We start from the raw sequence: 15,747 nt of genomic DNA, 5'->3' as shown, positions 1-15,747 counted from the left end.
GTCCCGAGCATTTGTAGAAGGTCATAAGTTAGTAATTTATTGGGTGATGCATTCGATTGGCATGATTAAGTTGTGCAATTTAAAGTTCATGGTATCATATTAGCATGTGCAGCAGTGGCTCCAAGCTAGATCCAACGAATCTCTCAACGCCAAGTAAGTATATTCAACGTGCAAAGAAAATATTTTCATGTTTTTGAGGTATGCTAAATGTCTTGTGACCAAATTATGAACGGGTTTGGAAGTCGGTGAACGTGACCGAGGACCTCTCCACCCCGTTAAAGCATGAATGGGTTTAGATCAGGATTGGAAAGCGTTAAAGCATGAACGGGGACCAATCCACCCGTTAAAGCATGGACGAGGATCTCATGTATGTGGCAGTGGATTCGTCCCTGTCAGCCCAGTACTGTGGTTTAGTCTGTTCAGGCGTATTTTTGTATGGGTCACTCACTTTGAAACATGCCTCAACGCAAAATGATGAAGTTATGTATGTTCAAGTATGCAAGCATGTTTAAGAAAATTTTTATGACAATGGCACGTCTATGTATGTATATATGTATGTTCAAGCTTTTGATATGCAAGTTGAAGTTTCAGTATGTACCTCTTATTTTAAAATTTCTTGTGATTTTTATTACGTATTACTTGTTACTTCCAGTTTATACGTGTTGAGTCTTTAGACTCACTAGACTTGATCGATGCAGGTGAGGATGTTTTCGAGGAGACTAGGGGTGGGGACCAAGGAGCTGGCTTGGACTGAGCAGGAGGCTAAACCCGAGGACCGTCAAGTTTTAAGTTTTATGAAATGTTTAAAAGTACTCTGATTTATGTTATGGATTATGAGATTTTAAGCAAATATCTTTGACAAATTTTACTTTGGGATCTTTGTTGCAACAATATTTGGGGATGAACATTTTATTTTATCGAATTGTTAAGGTTCGCCTTTTATTAAAGAAAATTTTTAATTTTTCCGCAAATTTTAAGTAGTAAAAGGTACGGTACGTTACAGTTGCTATCAGAGCGGTGTTCTTGTAAAGGGTTATGCCTACCGCCAGTAGCATGAAGCTCACGAAGTCACACCTCAAGTCTATAAATTTTAAGGTTTTAAATTTATGTTATGTAGTAAGCATTAAGTTTTGATTTCAGCATGTGGATATTCTTAAGTTCAAGTACGTGAATATTATGTTATTGATATCATGTTCATGTATGTTGGCTTACGTGTTGAGTAAATTCTGGAACAGTATGCCTCCTAGAAGTTTGATTAACCGTGAAGCTAGGGAAGAGGACCGAGAGCCTCGAGATGAGGAGAGGGCCAATCCCCCACCTCCACCTCCGGATATGTAGGCGAATTTGCTCGCAGGTATGACGCAGTTCTTCGCACAGCTTGCGGGGAACCAGGCTGTGACAAATACAGAAGCGAGGTCTAGACCAGAGGCAGTATACGAGAGGTTCAGGGGGATGTGCCCAAATGAGTTTTCGGAGACTACTGACCCGATGATAGCTGAGGGATGGATTAAATCCATCGAGGTGATTTTTGCCTATATGGAGCTGTAAGATGCAGATAGTGTCAGGTGTGCCACATTTCTACTGATCGAGGACGCCAGACTGTGGTGGGAGAGCGCGTCCGTAGCAGTGAATTTGCAGACCCTTTCTTGGATGGCTTTAAGGAGATATTCTACTCCAAGTACTTCACTGAAGAAGTACGATCCAGATTGACCAGGGAATTCATGACACTGCGACAGGAAGACGGTAGTGTTGCAGAGTTTGCAGGAATTTTGAGAGGGGATGTCACTTTGTGCCCCTGATAGCTAATGATGCCCAGGGTAAGTTGAGGCATTTTATGGATGGGTTGCGGCCAATCTTGCGCCGAGATGTCCGAGTTGCTGGCCCTACTATATATGCAGTTGCCGTGTCTAGAGCTTTGGCGGCAGAACATGATCAGAGGGATATTGAGGCTGAAAGGCAGGGCAAGAGGCCCTATCAGGCTCCACAGCAGCTACAGCACCAGCAACAGCGACCTCAGTTTAAGCGGCCGTTCCAGGGGCAGCCAGGGAAGAAGCCATATCAGGGACCGCCTGTAATGCATAAAGTAAATATCACAATTTGTTGATTTAGTAATGTGATATTACTAAATAATTAATGATTTTTAAAGAGCGAAGTATGACATATTTTGATCATATGAAGTCCAAATGATTTAAAATTTGGATATAACGTAGAAAACTCAAAGATATAGAAGTTTCATGTTTTGAGTTTTGAAAAATTTGATCGTTTGACTGGTCCAAAGGGATATACCGGTGTTAAAATTTTAAATATTATAAATTATATTATATTATATTATTTTTATTAATATAATATAATATAATATAAAAGAAAAAGAAAAAAAAAAGAAAAGATGATAAATATGAAACTCACGTGAGTTTCATTCATTTTGGCAGAAGGTATTTGAACAGAGAGAACGAGAGAGGAGGGTTAGGAGAGAAAATAGAATTTTGATTTTCTTTTCAATCTTGCGACTTATCGGTTTATCTAATCGATGAACCGACTTCAGTTCTGGGATCGTTGACACGAGGTCTTCGATTTAAGGTATAAAGTTTATAGTTTTGGTGTTTGAAATTCGTCGATTTCTGAAATAAATCCGATAAATTGTTAAATCATACTGAAATTAAAGATTGTTGAATAGTGTATGATTTTAACGAAGTAGAGAAGATTATTGTGTTGTTGTTTTGAACTATTCCTAAATTATTATAATTAGGGATTTTTAATTGTTGAATTGAAATTGGTGAGTTGTTTGTCAACTCTTATTAATTCTGATTATATATTTGGAGTCTACGAAGTATAGGTTACACGTTGATATAAAGTTTTCGCAATTTGACGGATGTTGTAAAATAGCCTATTATTTGATGTTAAATTAATTAGGGTGTATTTGATGGTAGTATTGTGAATTAAATACACCAGAATATTAAATTGTTTAGCGATAATAATTTATAATCGAGTTTTATATTTTGTTGAATTAATTGTTGTTGTGCTATTTGATGTTATATATTGAGGCTGTTATAACTTTGTTGATACGGTGACAATGATCTGATAATTATTGTTGAATTATTTAGATACATCACAAGCCTCAGGATCAAAGAAGTAGCCAGATTTGATATATATACTCGATTATCAGGTACGTGTTGACGTACGAGCATATGTTGTTATAGTTTAGTATTGATGAATACTATTGTGTTGAACGATGGTAAATCACTGGATATGGGTGATTTGATATTATATATGTTGTTTATTATTATTGTTGATGTTGTTGGCTGTCGTTGTTGGGAGACGTCACGTTGATGTTGTTCGTTCAACGATATTGTTTTCGCCGGAGTTGGGGTGCGACGTATCGTTAATGTTATTCGTTCGACGATATTGATGTCGCCGGTGTTGGGGTGCGACGTATCGTCGATATTGTTGTTCATTCGATGATATTGCTGTCGCCGGAGTTAGGGTGCGACGTATCGTCGATGTTATTGTTGCAGTGTGATGTTGTTGAGGTTGTTGATGGTTGATTGTCCAGAAACGGCAAAGGGGGTATTTCTGTTATCATTTCAGTTATATCTTATGTTGTTGTTAATATAACTGTTATATATTACGATGATGATTGTTGTATATGCTCACCCTTTGGGGGCTGTTTCTGTTGGACAGGTTACAGAACTATGCCATGAGACAGGATAGTGGTGAAGGACTACATGTGTCTAGTCAAACAGTCCTGTAGTTGATAGTATATAGAAATAGTATAGCTTATTGTCTTATTTGAGTTGTTGTATATGTATTTATTATACTGTTTCTGCTACACTGACGTAGATAGTGTGGTGATGGCCTTATTTTGTCGTATATGTATTATATTATTACGTCGTCGAAAAGAAAATTTTTATGCATATGACGTCACATGTTGTATGATTACGTGGCGAGGTTTGGGGCACCACATTTGGTGGTATCAGAGCATATGTTAGATGTCTGGGATGGTTAGGAGTTCGGTTTGTGATGAGGGAGTTTGATGACGATATTATCTGCGTGTGACTATGCATTTGACTTGTTTTTTATGAGTTCTTGGTATGATTGATTGTTCTTTAATTGCGTGTGCTTTTGTGCGAAAGGTGTGATGATGATTACTGGATTGTAATTGTTAAATGTTATGATTAACAATTTGATTTCCAGTGATGGCAGCTAGAGAACAGGTACATCCACATGAGGAAACAGAAGAGGTTGACAGTGGGTTTGGACAGATGAATCCATTGCCACCTCCTCCTATGGGACATACACCTGCAGATCAGCCTTTATTGCCTGGTGAGTTGACTTTGGCACAGTTCAGCAGTTATCTTCCGCCGAGATTTGATAGTTCTGAGACTGGTGAACGAGCCGAGGAGTGGATTGAGAGGATAGAGCAGATATTTGTGACCGCTCCGTTTGCTAGGTCTTCTTGGTTACGATTGGCTACATTTCAGCTTTCGAGGAATGTACTATTGTGGTGGCAAACGACTGAGGCCGGATTGAGAGCTCAGGGCCGTACTGTTGATTGGGATGTGTTTCGATCTCGTTTTCTTGATAAATATTTTTCTATAGCAGCCAGACAAAAGAAAGAGAAAAAATTTGAGGATTTGAGAAAGGGTAGTATGTCTGTTGCTGAGTATGAAACTCGATATTCTGCATTGCTGAAATATGTGCCACATATTGCTACGTATGTTCATGCTAAGATGAGGCATTTCTTGAAAGGATTGAAGTTAGAGTTATTTGATCGTGTGCAGTCAAACAACCCGGTATCATTTGAGGATGCAGTGACGAGAGCTGAGATGGCTGAGTTGGTGATGCAGGAGTATGGGGCTCAGGGACGATTTTCAGAGCCGACTAGGGAGTCATTGCGACCACAGAGACAGTCTTTTAAATATCAGAAGGATTCATCTTCTTCTTCAGCATCATCTGGGAAGCGTCGATTTGATTCACGACGTGTTGAGAGTCATGGGGGCAGTTCTCAGTCTGTTCAGGGGCAGAGAGGAGAGTCCATTGCAATGAGATGTTTTCGTTGTGGGGGACCTCATCTGATCAGACAGTGTACACAGACCGAGATCACCTGTTTTGAGTGTGCCGGTGTGGGCCATATAGCCAGACAGTGTCCTAGTCGTGCGGGACATCGAGAGCCCAGTAGTGATAGAGGTAGATCCTCAGGGAGAGGAGGACGACAGCCTCAGCAGTCTACACCGCGACCTTCTGGAGGACAGCCACGTATGCATGGAGCTGGTCCGCCTCAGGCACAGGTGTATGCTTTGACCCGGGAGCAGGCAGAGGAGGCACGAGAGGAGATGATAGCGGGTAAGTGTTATTTGTGTTCTTATCCTGCTTATATTCTTATTGATACCGGTGCCTCGCATACATTTATATCGAAGAGGTTTGTGGTTGAGCATCATATGCGCTCGTCTCCATTGTCTATGCCTCTTTCTGTTTCGACACCTTCTTGAGTTGATATATCAGTTGTATCTATGATATCAGATGGTATTATTTATTATGAGGGATATGAGCTAAGATCTGATATGATTATTCTAGAGATGACTGATTTTGATTGTATTATGGGAATTAATGTGTTGAGGAGATATTGTGCGACTGTTGATTGTTATCAGCGAGTAGTATATTTTTATACAGATGATAAAGAGCGTTGGACATTTTATGGGAAGGGTTCTTGTCCCCGTGTTTCGTTGGTATCTGCTATCCGGATGTCTCGGTTATTGGAGCAGGGACATGAGGGTTATCTTATTTATGCTGTAGATGTGACAGAGAAAAAGAAGGAGGTGGGAATACAAGAGATACCTGTAGTTGCTGAGTTTGCCGATGTATTTCCTGATGAGATTCCAGGCTTCCCACCAGTTCGTGAGGTGGAGTTTGGGATTGAGTTGATGCCAGGTACTTCCCCTATTTCTCGTACTTCTTACAGAATGGCACCAGCAGAGTTGAGAGAGTTGAAAGCCCAGTTGCAGGACTTGCTGGACAAGGGATACATTCGCCCTATTGTATCGCCTTGGGGTGCACCAGTCTTATTTGTGAGAAAGAAAGACGGAACGATGCGGCTTTGTATTGACTATCGACAGCTGAATAAGGTAACGATTAAGAATAAATATCCCCTCCCTCGTATTGATGATTTGTTTGATCAGTTACAGGGAACCTCGGTATATTCGAAGATTGATTTGAGGTCAGGATATCATCAGATACGAGTTAGAGAGGAGGATATTCAGAAGACAGCATTCAGGACCAGATATGGGCATTATGAGTTTTTAGTTATGCCGTTTGGATTGACGAATGCTCCAGCTGTGTTCATGAGTTTGATGAATAGGGTATTTCAGCGATATCTCGATCGGTTTGTTATTGTGTTCATTGATGATATATTGATATATTCCAGGAGTGAGGCTGAGCATGCAGGGCACTTGCGTTCAGTGTTACAGGTGTTGCGAGATAGACAGTTGTATGCCAAACTCAGTAAGTGTGAGTTTTGGTTGGATCGAGTGGTCTTCTTGGGTCATGTTATATCGAGAGATGGGATTTCTGTTGATCCAACGAAGGTCGAAGCCGTGTGATAAGTGCTAGATTTGCACTTAATTTATATTAGAATCCATTTTGAATTATGCTTGTTTCGAACAAAACTATGCGTTTTTTGGTTTGTTTCTGTTGTCATTTCAGGAATGGAGAAAATAGCGGACACGAAGCCGAGTAGAGTCAGGAAAACATAGTGCCAAGAAGCCCCCGGACAGAACCTTGCGCGCAGTGCAAGGAAATCGACAGAAAGGTGCGCGCGGCCGGGCCACTTTACGCGCGACCGCGCGCACACATGTACATGGGCGGGAGAACAGAAGCATACGCGCGATTGCACGACATCTCGCTCACCCGAGCGCACGGAAGCAGCAGAAAACCCCAGAGGCACGCGCGACGGCGCCACATCACGCGCAGGCGCACGCGCACCAATACAGGCGAGTGACCAGACACTTACGTGCAGCTGCGCGACTTCATGCGCAACCACGCACACACACGCATCACCCGAGCGCACGGAAGCAGCCGCGCAGCAGCGCCAGAACTCGCGCCACCGCGCGCACGGCGTTCCAGAAAGCCTTATATAATGCGCGAGCTAGGTCAGAAATGGGAGAGGCCGTCTTGGGGAAGAAAGATACGAGAGAAGGTAGCCGCCTTGGAGAAAATCACGAGAAATCAGAGCGCATACACGAGACGAGGATTCAGAGTGCGAAGAACAGCCACAAATACGAAGAACAACGGATCCGGGGACGGAGACGACACTCCGGATTCGTTATCTTTTCCTTCGTTTTTTTTATATATTCTACTGTGTGGCGATGTCTAGAACTGAAAATATGTCTTGTCTTCGCTTGAATTTCGTTATGAACTAATTTCCCATTCTAGAGAATGATGTAGCTTTGTGGACACGATGATTTGACGTGGTTATTTTATATGATTGAATTCAATTGCATATTTAATTATGTTTCTCTATGTTTATTTCTCTGCAATTTACTGGCCATAAATTGTTCGTTGTTTGATTAATTCTATAACTCGGGAGAGGGACTAGGATTATAGATCATTAGAGACACATCGTTGAATGTTTATATCGTTCGGAAGACGTATAACTTTAGCGAGGCTTAGGTAAGAACATTGTTTGCATGTATCAATTAAACTTAGATTTTATTAGGAATAATTGAATCGAAGTTTGATTTATACAATTTATTCGTCACTTGGGAAAGGGGGAATAAAATAATTAAGTGTTCTTGGTCATTAAATAATTGGAATTCAGGAATATAAATTTAACTTGGACTAATTGTCGTGGAAACTTAGTGAATTCATTTCTCTAGATGCTTTCTCTCCTTGATATTTTCCTTAATCCGGTATTAGATTAATTATTTGTTTTCAATCTATTCGTTTAAGTAAATCAACCATTCTATCGAATTGTCTAGATAAAGTTTGGAATATTTTAATTACAAGCACTAATATACATTTATATATACACTCCTCGTAGGATCGATATTTGTAATCTAACTAGTACTAAAACTTGACACCGTACACTTGCGATAGTGAAAACACCAAACAAGTTTTTGGCGCCGTGATGAAACTTAAAATTAATAATTTATCATATGTTAAAACCTGTATTTTAAAATTTAAGTTTTATTAAAATTATAAAATTATGTTATTTTAGTATTGTTTGTTTATATTTAATTGTCTTACTAAATATATTTTATTTTCAGGTTTTCTACGTGTTGGTAAAATAATGATAACTCAAGCTAGAAAATTCAAATGGAGGTGACTCAAACATGTTTGGAATCCTTGAGAAATTATCTACAACTTTGCTGAAGACATGATTGCCTAAAAAGTTCATTAAGATGATCAAATTGTGCAAATATCAAAAGGAGGACAAATTTACTTTTACTATGACAAGCATATAGTAAAAAAATCATAACTATTTCAATATTTAACCAAATGAGGTGAACCAAGTGACCAAATTCATCTACAGACAATTCCCCACATGTTTGCCGTTTTGAGCAGAGTCAAATTCGGTGATTAAAGTCGTGGAACAAAGCATTGAAAGAAGAGACATGGAATTGAACTTGGAGGAGACAAAGAATACTATTGCAACTACGTGGCATTAATAAAAATTTTGACCCTTTCTCTCATTTGGCCTATAAATAGAGACCTTGTGGTAGCTTGAGAATCATTCTATCTCATTGTAAAATATAGTGTGAGTGTATCAAAGTTCTAAGTTCCAATATATTTTCTTTCATGTTCTCAACTATGAGTGATATTTTAGTGTTGATCAAAAGTAAGCTTATGGCAAGCTAAATCTATTCTGTCAAGGTGAAGAGGATGCATTCTTGGTGAAGTAAGATTGTTTATATTTTGTATATTATTTCTTTATTTCTTTTCATTTAGCTAACTTATTTTTATTGTAGGTATAAAAATGAATTATTTGTTGTTATCAATTTACATCAAATGCTTGATACCATTAAAGTGGTTATCTTGATTTGTTGTTTAATTTTGATACAATAAATATTTCATCACTTATTATTATATATATATATATATATATATATATATTTATATAATAATATCATAATATTTCATTTAGACAATAGCGTGGCTCTGATGGTTCTTCTAAATGAAATATTATGATTTAATACTAACATCTAACAATCTAACATTTACTTTATCGCAACTAACTTTTATTTTTCGCGTCTAACTTTTACTTTCTCGCAACTAACATTTACTTTATCGCAACTAACTTTTACTTTACCGCACCTAACTTATTAAATAAATATATTTCATTTAGGCAATAGCGTGGCTCTGCCGGTTGTTCTAAATGAAATATACTGATTTAATTTAACATTTATTTTATGCAATTATTTATTTATATAGTTATAATTATAATCATAGGTACCATATATAAAATATCGGTTAATTCGGTATTTTCTATAGTGGGAACTATATTATATTATGTCTGTGTTTAATTTTCTTGGAACCATTATTTATGGTGGTTTCTTTTGTTTTACTTTTAGTTAAATAATATTACATAAACCAAGAATAAATCCTCAAGCCTTGACAAAATTTATAATTTGTAAACTTCATTCTTGCATTTGGTAATCTATAAATTAATAAATTTAAACTCAAAATAACCTCTCTGAGGATCGATCTCGTACTTACGAAATATATTACTTGCAGACAACCTACACTTGGGTGAATTATTATTTAAGTAATAGCAAGTTTTTGGCGCCGTTGCCGGGGAGGTATAAATTAAGTTTATATTTGTTAATTATGTTCTATTTATAAGTATTGTGTTGTTTTTTTTTGTATGAGTATTTGGAGTCGAAAAAAAAGTGGTAGACTTATTCGAGTATCTGAAGATAATTTAAACATGGATGATAATTCAAATAATCAAGATAATGATGATAATAATAATAATAATAATAATAATAATATTAATAATTATAATAATAATAATAATCAAGAACATGATCAATTAAGAACACTTAGGCACCATATGAACCCTATTAGAACTAGTGCCCCATCTTGTTTAGTTTTTCCTCCTGATGTATCTACTTTCAATTTCAAACCTCAAATTATTCAACTTTTACCAAATTTTCATGGCTTAGATTCTGAAAATCCATATTTGCATCTAAGAGAATTTGAGGAAGTTTGTAACACTTATAATGATCAAAATTGTAGCATGGATATAGTTCGATTAAAGCTTTTCCCTTTTTCTTTAAAAGATAAAGCTAAAACATGGCTACAAAATTTAAGATCAAGTTAAATAAGATCATGGGAAGAAATGCAGCAACAATTTCTCAAAAAGTTTTTCCCTTCCCATAGAACAAACTCTTTTAAAAGACAAATTACAACTTTTTCTCAAAAACAAGGAGAAACATTTTATCAATGTTGGGATAAATATAAAGAATTACTTAATACATGCCCACATCATGGTTTTGAAACATGGAGAATAGTTTCTCACTTTTATGAGGGTCTAATATCTAAAGATAGGCAAATGATAGAATTCATGTGTAATGGAACTTTTGAAGATAAAAACCCAAATGAAGCTATGGAATATTTGGATTCATTAGCAGAAAATGCTCAAAATTGGGATAATATAGGCACAATAGAACCACCAACAACTAAAAACAATAATTCAACAAATGGGGGTGGTATCTATAATCTTAAAGATGATATAGATATTCAAGCTAAACTTGCATCTTTAGAAAGAAAAATTGAGTCATTAGAAATGAAAAAGAGTGGTCAATTAAAAAGTATTCAAGAAATTTTTTGTCATATATGTGATACACATGATCATGCTACAAAAGATTGTCCAACATTACCTTCATTTAAAGAATGTCTCCATGAACAAGCAAATTATGTTAACAATTATAAAAAACCAATACTAGATCCTTTTTCACCATCATATAATCCTGGATGGAAAAATCATCCTAATTTTAGTTGGAGGAATGATAATAATGCACAACCGTCACAACAATATTTTCAAAATAACCAAAATCATCAAGGTTATATTCCTTATGTTACACCTCCAAGAAAAAACTTTGAAGATGTAATTCATGCATTTATCCAAAAGCAAGAGTTTATCAATATTCAAAACAGTCAATCTATGAGTGATTTGAAAGAAACTCTTGCAAAATTTGCATCTGCACTTAATATTCATGAAAAAGGAAAATTTCCATCTCAACTTCAACCTAATCCTAAAAATCAAAATCAAGAATTAAAAAATGAAAAAATTGATCAAATAAAATCTGTTATTACCCTTAGAAGTGGTAAAATAGTTAATGATCCATATAGTAATGAAAACAAGGATCATTTAAAATCAAAGAGTAAGGATGATAATCCTGATACTTTTGAGAATGATGATACCTTAAATTTTAAGAATAATATGGTGAATAATAAATCATCTGAAATAGTAAATAAGTCAAATAAACCTCCACCATTTCCTCATGCATTAACAAATCATAAAAAACCAAAAAGTGATTCTGATATCTATGAAGTTTTTAAACAAGTGAAGATAAATATTCCATTATTAGATGCTATTAAACAAGTACCTTCTTATGCAAAATTTTTAAAAGACTTATGTACTGTAAAGAGAAAATTGCTTGTGAAGAAAAAAGCATTCTTGGCTGAACAAGTAAGTTCTATTCTTCAAAATAATTCTAGTTTAAAATATAAAGATCCTGGTTGTCCAACAATTTCATGTATTATTGGAGAAAATAAAATTAAAAAAGCTTTGATGGATTTGGGAGCAAGTGTGAATTTACTTCCTTATTCAGTTTATGAAAAACTTAATTTAGGAGAATTAAAACCCACTTCTGTTACTCTCTTACTGGCGGATAGGTCAATCAAAATACCTAGAGGTATTGTAGAAGATGTGTTGGTTCAAGTTGATAAATTCATATATCATGTAGATTTTATTGTTTTGGATACACAACCAATAGAAGTACATAATGAAATTCCAGTAATATTGGGACGACCATTTCTAGCAACTTCAAATGCTTTAAGTAATTGTCGAAATGGAATAATGAAATTGTCTTTTGGAAATATGACTCTAGAACTTAATGTGTTCAATTTATGTAAACAACCAAGTATTAATGAAAATGAATATGATAATGAAATTGAAACAATTGTGGAAGAAAATATACAAGAAGAAAACTTAAATCAACAATCTAAAGTTTTTTCAATAAAAAGTTTTGAGTTTAAAAATAATTTTTAAGAAGATGATAATACAAAACTTGAATTAAAAGTTTTACCATTAGAATTGAAATATGTATTTCTTGGTGAAAATAAAACATTTCCTGTTGTAGTTTGTTCCACTCTTTTGCCAAATCAAGAAGAAGATTTGATTAAATTACTTAAAAAATATAAAAATGCAATTGGATGGACTTTGAAAGATATAAAAGGTATGAATCCTTTAATTTGTACACAAAAAATTCACTTGGAAGAAAATGCTAAAACATATCAACAACCACAAAGAAGGTTAAATACACATATGAAGGAAGTTGTTAAGAATGAAGTATTAAAACTATTAGACGCTGGAATAATCTATCCAATTTCAGATAGCAAATGGGTAAGTCCAACACAAGTAATACCTAAAAAGTCTGGCATCACTGTTATAAAAAATGAAAAGGGAGAGTTATTACAAGCTAGGATTTCATCTAGTTGGCGTATGTGTATTGATTATAGAAAATTAAATGATGCAACTAGAAAAGATCATTTCTCACTACCATTTTTAGATCAAATTCTAGAAAAAGTAGCAGGAAATTCTTATTACTGTTTTCTTGATGGGTATTCGGGGTATTATCAAATACCTATATCATTAGAAGATCAAGAAAAAAAATACTTTTACTTGTCCTTTCGGAACTTTTGCATTTAAAAGAATGCCATTTGGTTTATGTAATGCTCCGGCTACTTTTCAAAGATGCATGTTAAGTATTTTCAGTGAAATGATTGAAGAATATGTAGAAGTTTTTATGGATGATATAACTGTTTTTGGAAATTCATTTGAAAATTGTCTTAAAAATCTAGAAGAAGTATTAAAAAGATGTGAAGAAAAAAATCTTGTTTTAAATTGGGAAAAATGTCATTATATGGTTAAATCTGGGATTGTTTAGGATATGTGATATCTGAAAAAGGAATTGAAGTTGATAAAGCCAAAGTTGATGTTATTGCTAATTTAACATCACCAAAAACAGTCAAAGAAGTTCGATCATTCTTTGGTCATGCAGGATTTTATAGAAGGTTTATAAAAAATTTCAGCATAATATCTAAACCAATTTCAAATCTTTTAACAAAAGATACAAAATTTGAATGGACTCAGAAATGTGAAAATGCTTTTAAAAAAATTATTAATCTTTTAGTTACATCACCTATTTTACAACCTCCAGATTGGTCTTTACCATTTGAATTAATGTGTGATGCAAGTGATTATGCTATAGGAGCTGTGTTAGGACAAATAAAAGAAGGAAAATCTTATGCAATCTATTATGCTAGTAGAACCTGAAATAGTGCCCAAATAAATTATTCAACTACTGAAAAAGAATTACTTTCAGTAGTATTTGCATTAGATAAGTTTCGATCTTATTTAATTGGTTCTACTACTATTGTTTACACCGATCATTCTGCCATAAAATATTTATCAAATAAACAAGATGCTAAGCAAAGATTAATACGGTGATTTTATTGTTACAATAATTTGATATTATAATTAAAGATAAAAAAGGAAAAGAAAATATTGTAGCCGATCATTTATCTAGAATAATGACTCAATCATCTCATAATGAAATACCAATAAATGAAAATTTTCCAGATGATCAGTTGTTTTATGCTACTATTATGCCCTGGTTTGCTAACATTGTAAGTTTTCTTGTGACAAATAAAATGCCTTCTCACTGGAATTCACAGGATAAGAATAAATTCTTGATAGAAGTTAAAAAATTTTATTGGGATGATCCTTACTTATTTAAGTATTGTCCTAACCAAATTTTTCGACGATGCATACCCGACAATGAAGTAAATAATGTTATTAAATTTTGTCATTCTAAAGCATGTGGAGGTCATTTTTCATCCAATAAAACAGCTACAAAAATCTTACAATGTGGATTTTATTGGCCGTCTTTATTCAAAGATACGCATTTATTTTGCAAATCTTGTGAAAACTGTCAGAAGATGGGATCAATTTTAAAACGAAACATGATGCCTTTAAATCCAATCATAATTATTGAAATATTTGATAGTTGGGGGATAGATTTTATGGGTCCATTTCCATTATCTTTTGGATATACGTACATTTTAGTCGCTGTTGATTATGTTTCAAAATGGATTGAAGCAATTGCATGTAGAACTAATGATCATAAAGTTGTTATAAAATTTTTAAAAGAAAATATTTTTAGCCGATTTGGAATACCTAGAGCAATAATTAGTGATGGGGGAAGTCATTTTATAAATAAATCATTTTTTTCTTTGTTAAGAAAATATGGCATTACACATAAAGTTTCTACCCCATATCATCCTCAAAGTAATGGTCAAGTTGAACTTGCAAATAGAGAAATAAAACAAATTTTAGAAAAAACAGTTAATCCAAATCGAAAAGATTGGTCTTTAAGATTAACTAATGCATTTTGAGCATATAGAACTGCATTTAAAACATCATTGGGGATGTCACCATATAGGTGTTTTTGGTAAGGATTGTCATTTACCGGTTGAACTTGAACATAAAGCTTATTGGGCAATTAAAGCATTTAATATTAATTTAGATGATGCATCTAAATTAAGAAAATTGCAAATAAATGAACTTGAAGAATTAAGAAATGATGTATATGAAAATTCAAAGATTTATAAAGATAAAACTAGCCTTTCATGATAAAAATATTATGAGAAAGTCATTTGAAATTGGACAAAAAGTTTTGCTTTATAATTCTCGTTTGCATTTATTTTCAGGTAAACTAAGATCGAGGTGGTCAGGACCATTTATAGTCAAATTTGTTTATCCTCATGGTGCTGTTGATATTGAAAATCCTAAAAATAATGACGTGTTTAAAGTTAATAGGCAAAGACTTAAGCCTTTTATAGAAAATGAAATTCTTAATAATGAGTTTATGCCTTTATATGATCCACAATAGTTGTTTGATATTTTCATTTTGTTTTGCAGATTCTAGTTCATTTCCTGGTTAAGTGGCGGATAACGGTACTCCGTGACTGTTTAAGTCGGTTTCTTCAGTTTTCCCAAAATAATTGAAATATATATAATAAAAATAATATGGATGCGTATATTATGAATCTTCGTAAATATTTTGCTTGTTTACCTGATAATGCGTTGAAAAAAATTTATAAAGCTAGATGTGAGCGGCTAAGGTTGACGATGTCATATGGCATACCGAATGATGTCCGTTTGATAATTGAAGCAAAAGTCCGATTGATTGGGGAAGCAAGTGAATTAATAATAAGACATATGCCAGGATTTGGTAAAAGCACATATGCCAAAAAGCGAAGAGCTAAACGTATAGGTGGATGTCATAAATGTGCAGGGTGGACTTGTAAGGGAAAATGCAAAAATATTGGAATGACATCAATGAATAGAGAAGATAAAATTTTATTCATTAAGAATGGTCTGAGTGAAGAGCCTTTGGATAATTTTCTAGAGGTTCTTGATACGCATTCTAGTGGGTACGTGTAAAATGAACTTCTTAAACTATG

Source organism: Primulina tabacum, chromosome 9, assembly GCF_025594145.1.
Source record: "Primulina tabacum isolate GXHZ01 chromosome 9, ASM2559414v2, whole genome shotgun sequence".
NCBI classification, from domain to species: domain Eukaryota; kingdom Viridiplantae; phylum Streptophyta; class Magnoliopsida; order Lamiales; family Gesneriaceae; genus Primulina; species Primulina tabacum.
This window is presented reverse-complemented; position numbering follows the sequence as displayed.